The sequence below is a fragment of the Bos indicus x Bos taurus genome, chromosome 14 (assembly GCF_003369695.1).
Source record: "Bos indicus x Bos taurus breed Angus x Brahman F1 hybrid chromosome 14, Bos_hybrid_MaternalHap_v2.0, whole genome shotgun sequence".
NCBI lineage: Eukaryota > Metazoa > Chordata > Mammalia > Artiodactyla > Bovidae > Bos > Bos indicus x Bos taurus.
Window position 1 is genome coordinate 79404260 of NC_040089.1, and position 6564 is coordinate 79410823.

Genomic DNA, 6564 nt, shown 5'->3' on the forward strand with positions numbered 1-6564 from the left:
TGTGGTGTTGGAGACAATTCCTGAGAGTCCCTTGGACTGCAAGGAGATCCAACCAGTCCATTCTGAAGGAGATCAGCCCTGGGATTTATTTGGAAGGAATGATGCTAAAGCTGAAACTCCAGTACTTTGGCCACCTCATGTGAAGAGTTGACTCATTGGAAAAGACTCTGATGCTGGGAGGGACTGGGGGCAGGAGGAGAAGGGGACGACAGAGGATGAGATGGCTGGATGGCATCACTGACTCGATGGACGTGAGTCTCAGTGAATTCCGGGAGTTGGTGATGGACAGGGAGGCCTTGTGTGCTGCGATCCATGGGGTCGCAAAGAGTCGGACATGACTGAGCGACTGAACTGAACTAACTGAACATTGCTCATCAACAGAATGAGAGCAGAGACTTGTGGTAAAGATGAGATCATACTAATTTAGAATCCCAGAAACTAACACAGAAAATACATGGTGAAGTCTATTAATTTTATAATAAATGTAATAAATGCATTTACATATATAATATGACAGTATAATTTCCTATAATGATGACAAAAATGAGAGTAGAATAAATGTTTAGATTGCTTTATATTTATTTGTATTGCAGTCCTGAGATTTTTGTAAATAAAAGTTGCTTAAATGTTTGATATATTAGAGATTGATTTGTGTCCAACTAAAATGTATGGAATCCGCATTCCATATAGTCTCAGAAATATATTCTTAGAGTTCTATTTGATTTTTTTATTGCAAGAAATTCACATACTACCTAATTTCGGAGATGGTGGACTTTATTAATCACTGTTTACAATAAGACTCCAAAATAAAGCTGCATGCTCACAAAATAGATTTGAGCTGTTTCCCCTTTGATTTACTAACTACTGAGATGCAAAGTTAATATTCTTACATCTGGGAAGACTCAAAACTTCTCCTTTTTCTACCTACTGGATAATTAGCTAACTGATAACTATCTTTCTCTTAATTTGTTAGGTAATTAAAGTTTTCTATAAGAAACATATATTAGGTAATGAAAGAATCCTGCCTAGCAACTAGGACAGTGAGCAAAGCTAAGACCACCACCTTTGCAGAGGTTTCAGAAGCAGACAGTACTTACTGTTACCAACAATTATTTTCCCCCACTGGAAATGCACTGAAAATAACATTCTTAACATTAGGATATGTGTGTGTGTATATATATATATATACACACACACATACATATACATAATACACATAATATTGCATATTTAATATTATTTTATATATATATAAATTACAGATGAAACAGAGCCAGATTTTCCTAAACTGATTAAATATAACCTTAATTTCTATATGTTATGGATATATTGTACATATTTATGATTGACGATCTCTGATTCTATCTCTGTATGGTACTGATCTTTCATTTCAGAGAAAGGAATGCCTCTCTTCCATCTATCTAATTTTCTGTCTTGTTTTTGGTTTAAGTGTAAGACTATTCTTATTTATCCCATGTTTGGAGATTATCCAAGTATTGTCTAGGCATCATGTATTTTGGAGGATATTCACAAGTTCTATCTGAAGAAAGTCCTTTTTCATTTTAGCCTTTTCACTGTAGGGTTTATTGACCTTGATTTAAGGTTTTCATTGCATTTACCCACTTCTTTCTTTCTACAGTCTATGATTTTAGCTTTGCTAAATTTTATGTCATTTTTTTGCCTCTATTAACCTCAATTTCCTAAACTTCTGGCAATCAGTTTCCCTCTAGATCATTTATTTTTGTTTTTGTCACTGTATTGAAAGTGAAAAGGAGAGTCACTCAGTTGTGTCTGACTCTCTGTGATAGTCCATGGAATTCTCCAGGTCAGATTACTGGAATGGGTAGGCTTTCCTATTCTCCAAGGTGATCTTCCCGACTCAGGGATCCAACCTGGATCTCCTTCCCTCATCGCAGGTGGACTCTTTACCAGCTGAGCCACAGTGGAAACTCAAGAATACTGGAGTGGGTAGCCCATCCCTTCTCCAGCAGATGTTCCCAACCCAGGAATCAAACCGGGGTCTCCTGCATTCAGGCAGATTCTTTACCAACTGATCTATCAGGGAAGCCTGTATCGGGGAAGATTCGTTGTATTGAGTACATATTTTTCTATTTAACTGCTATTGTTGAGGGATAAGAATGACCGAATTTCTTAGCAGCATCATTAGGAATGCAGTGTTCCATCCTTATGTCAAGATAAACATACAGAGCCTTTATTTTATACTTACTACTATTACTTTATGGTAATACTTCTAGACTTACCAACCTAAGAATAAAAAAACTAAGCATCTGAGTTAGAACTAACCATAAGTTGCATGTGACTTTTCTGCTTAGAGTTGGAAGAAATATTATCACCAAACTTTTGCTTCAAAATTTTTTTTTTTCATAAAATGCATCAAGTTTAAAAGTTGTGAACTGGAAATGAAGACTGTGAACATGGAATAGCCTTATTTAGCTTTGGTTTCCCTCTCAACCTAACAAGGCTTTCTAGAATCCAATAAAATATATTCTCCCTATGCTTCATTATTTTTGATATAATGTAAGTAGACAACAAAACATTTGTCATCTCAAATCCTTTTTTTAGTAAGGAAAATGATAAAGTGTCAAGAAAATTATCTAAATTATTATCTCATTGATAATGCTATTTAAAGCATATACATCACAGGAATAAAAATGTCAATATAGAATGAATCAATTGACTGTGTATCCTTGTTTTATTGTGTTAATTTGTTTTATGTTGTCATTCACAAAAATATTCTAATTATTTATGAGTACCCCACTCCAGTACTCTTGCCTGAAAAATTCCATGGGCAGAGGAGCCTGGTAGGCTACAGTCCATGGCGTCGCTAAGAGTTGGACACAACTGAGCGACTTCACTTTGACTTTTCACTTTCATGCATTGGAGAAGAAATGGCAACCCACTCCAGTGTTCTTGCCTGGAGAATCCCAGGGACGGGGGAGCCTGGTGGGCTGCCATCTATGGGGTCGCACAGAGTCGGACACAACTGAAGCGACTTAGCAGCAGCAGTGGCATACATCCAAATTTCAATTTTAAAATTCTTTGATTAAAGCTCTCTTGTTTAAATGTAACATATGGCATTAAAATTATTTCCAAAGTCAATGATTCCACATCAGTTTTAATTAGTATAATATTCTTTTTCATGGTTTGCTGAAATTTTTCTTAAAATACTTTCTACTCTTTGCTCCTCTGTAGCTTCAGTGAATCATTTTGTCTTCCACTTGGGCAAAATGTGTATGAAAGTATTTACTCCAGGTGAATCAAATATTTAATGATTTAAGGTATTTTTGAATGAAAATAAAGTTTGCAGACATAAGTGTTTCCTGAATTTCCCATCCTCAGCTGCATTCATCTAGGCCCTTTTCCTCCTCTGCTGGACTATAAACTTCCCATGCACCGACATAAGTCAATGCTTACATTTATAACCTCAGGCTACACTAAGAATAGCTCTAATACTCTTTTTTTCTTATGACTCATCATTAAACTATAGGTCCACAGTACTGTCTTCTATTTCTCTTTTTCTCATTGTTTTTTCCTCCTTCCATATTGACTGCCCCGTCTCAGTTTTTTCTTTCTTTTTTTTACTAATTTTTCTTCATAGTTTAACCTCTACATTTTTGAAAGTTCTAGGCTGAAAATCCTGAAAGCTATTTATTTGGATTTTTTAAAAATTTGTTTCTTTTTATTGAAGGATAACTGCTTTACAGAATTTTGTTTTTTCTGTCAAACCTCAACATGAATCAGCCGTAGGTATACATATGTTTGCAGCTATAGATTCAGCTATAATCACATTTATAAACATGGATTAGTTCAGGGAAAATAAATATTTGAAACTCTTCGTATGCCATTTGTACATATTATATGTCATGGAAAATGAATAATGGGCAAAATATCACTCTTTGTCAAACCAACCGTCAATTTTCATGTCCTGTCAGAAAAATATGACAATCCTTAATTCAAATTAATGTTTTGTAAATACTTAACAGAATCTTATAGAAAAAATTAACAATTTATAGAACAGAATTTTATGAGTATTAAAATCAGTGAAGACATATACTGTAGCTCAAGTACATTGGTTCAATCTCTTTAAATATTTTATTAAGAACAAAAATGCAATAGATTTTCATTATATATTAGTACTGTGTGATGTTTAAGTCAAGTTACTTATTTATGAAGTGAGACCTATGATCTAAGACCCAAGGTTCTGTCTAAAAATATGCACATTTGTATATTGCCCACATATATTTAGCTTTGGGCTAACATGGCACAAAAAGACAGAAAATCTATTATTTCCTCTCACAACCCAAAAAAACTCTTCTGTCCTGGGACTGCTCATATGTAAGTATTTCAGTGATTACAATGAAATAAAGCCAGAATATGAAAATTAGCTTAATACTTAAACTGTTTAATATGCAGTGAAAAATAAATGGAGGGTGGTTTCATTTTAAGGGTTTTAAAAACAGAATTAATTAAAAGCTCATTACCAGGAATATGATTATGAGTTGTTATCTTATGAATAGAAGGATCTTTATATTTCTGAATTGTCAAAAAAGTTGACATTTTTTATAATATTATAAAGCTCATTTTCTAATTGGCCTGCTCTGTAAAATTGCAGACAAAGTGAATTCTACAGACGGTCATATATTTGTAGCAATTAAGGAGCTGCGATGACAGGTCGCCTATTATAGGGTTACTACACTAACTTTGTGGTTAAATCTCTAAAGAACTGAAATTCGGTTAAGCTTTTGTTGTCACAAAGCAAATGCACTTATGAGATGCGTTTGTTGCCTTTTTCCTTAGCTACCTGCCTTCTATATTTTAAAATAGTCATTTCTAGCAATTGTAATTTGGAACTGGCTGGCTTCCAATGATTCGTATGCTGTAATAAATAAAAGATTCACACTATTTTAAAATGTGATTATTAAAAAATAGCTCTGATAAATATTATAGGACTAAAAATAAAGTGTAAATATCTTTTTATTCTGTTCCTCCAATCCACTACATCATAAATTGCATGCAATTTCTCAAACAAATTTGTGTCTATTTTTATTCTTGACATAGAATTAAACGTCCATAAGTATAGAGGCTGCTGTAATAGGTATTTTATTGTTAAATATCACTAAGTCCCAAGATTCTATTAGCAGAAATAATAGCATTAATTTCATATTTAACTGATATTCATCTTATTGAGGAAAATGTGCTCATTATTTTATTTGCTTATGGCACTAATAATTTTTTCTAAATGTGTAATTTAACAAAATTGAAAGGACATATTCAAGCAGATCTTCTTTAGATGATGATTTTTAATTTAAGAAAATCTAGATGATTTTATCTTTACTCATTTGAAATATTAAGATACATTTTTTCACATTACCAAAACAGTATCTTAAAATTGGAATGCTATATTAATACTAATCATTAATATAGCCTATTTTACCCTTCTTAAATATTGAAAAATTAAAAAAAATATGGAGAGACAAAGAGGGAAATACTACCTCATGTACCAAACATCAACCAAAAATCTAATACCCACAATGAATCCTCTGAGCACTAAGGTGATTTAAAAGAATAGGTCAATGATATTAATATATTTACTGTTTGAAAATAAGGTATTTCTCATGTATAGTATTGATTTCACCTGGAAAAACAAATTTCTGAAATAGAACTTTCCTTTTAGTATTCATTATGTTCTCATTTGAGAGATCAGAACCAACAGCATGGATGAGGTAAAAGAATTGCTTTATCCTGAAATCCGGATACGATCTGAGGTATTAATTGTAGAGTTAGGAAGGTTTGGTCTGGAAGACCTTTGACAATACCATGGAGAATCCATTGAGAGCAACAGAAAATTCTGAGCTGGAAACTGCTTTGAAATATCTGGAAACAGGGCAGCTTGGCAAGACCACTTCATGTGGAGCGGAGTCAAATACGGTTTAAAGGAAAGGACAAAGCAGTCGTGTTTAGGCTGCTGCTGCTAAGTCGCTTCAGTCGTGTCCGACTGTGCGACCCCATAGACGGCAGCCCACCAGGCTTCCCCGTCCCTGGGATTCTCCAGGCAAGAACACTGGAGTGGGTTGCCATTTCCTTCTCCAATGCATGAAAGTGAAAGGTGAAAATGAAGTCGCTCAGTCATGTCTGATTCTTTGAGACCCCCTGGACTGCAGCCCACCAGGCTCCTCCATCCATGGGATTTTCCAGGCAAGAGCACTGGAGTGGGGTGCCATTGCCTTCTCTGGTTTAGGCAGCAGTATCATGGAATTTTTATCTACCTATCCCCATACTTATGTATTATCTATCGTCTATCTATCATCTATCTATTATCTATCATCTATCCATCTATCTGCCTGCCTGAATTAAGCATTCAAATAACAGAATGTGGTCAAAGAAAAATGAAATCATGTTAATTTGTCTTACCTTAAATTCATTCCCATAAACCTCAGCTCTGACTGAGCCAATGTTTTCTTTAGTCAACCAACTTTCCTACATTTAGAGTGGAAACTTTTCTCCCACAGTTTCCCATCCCCTGCTTTGCCTCAGCTTAGCTGG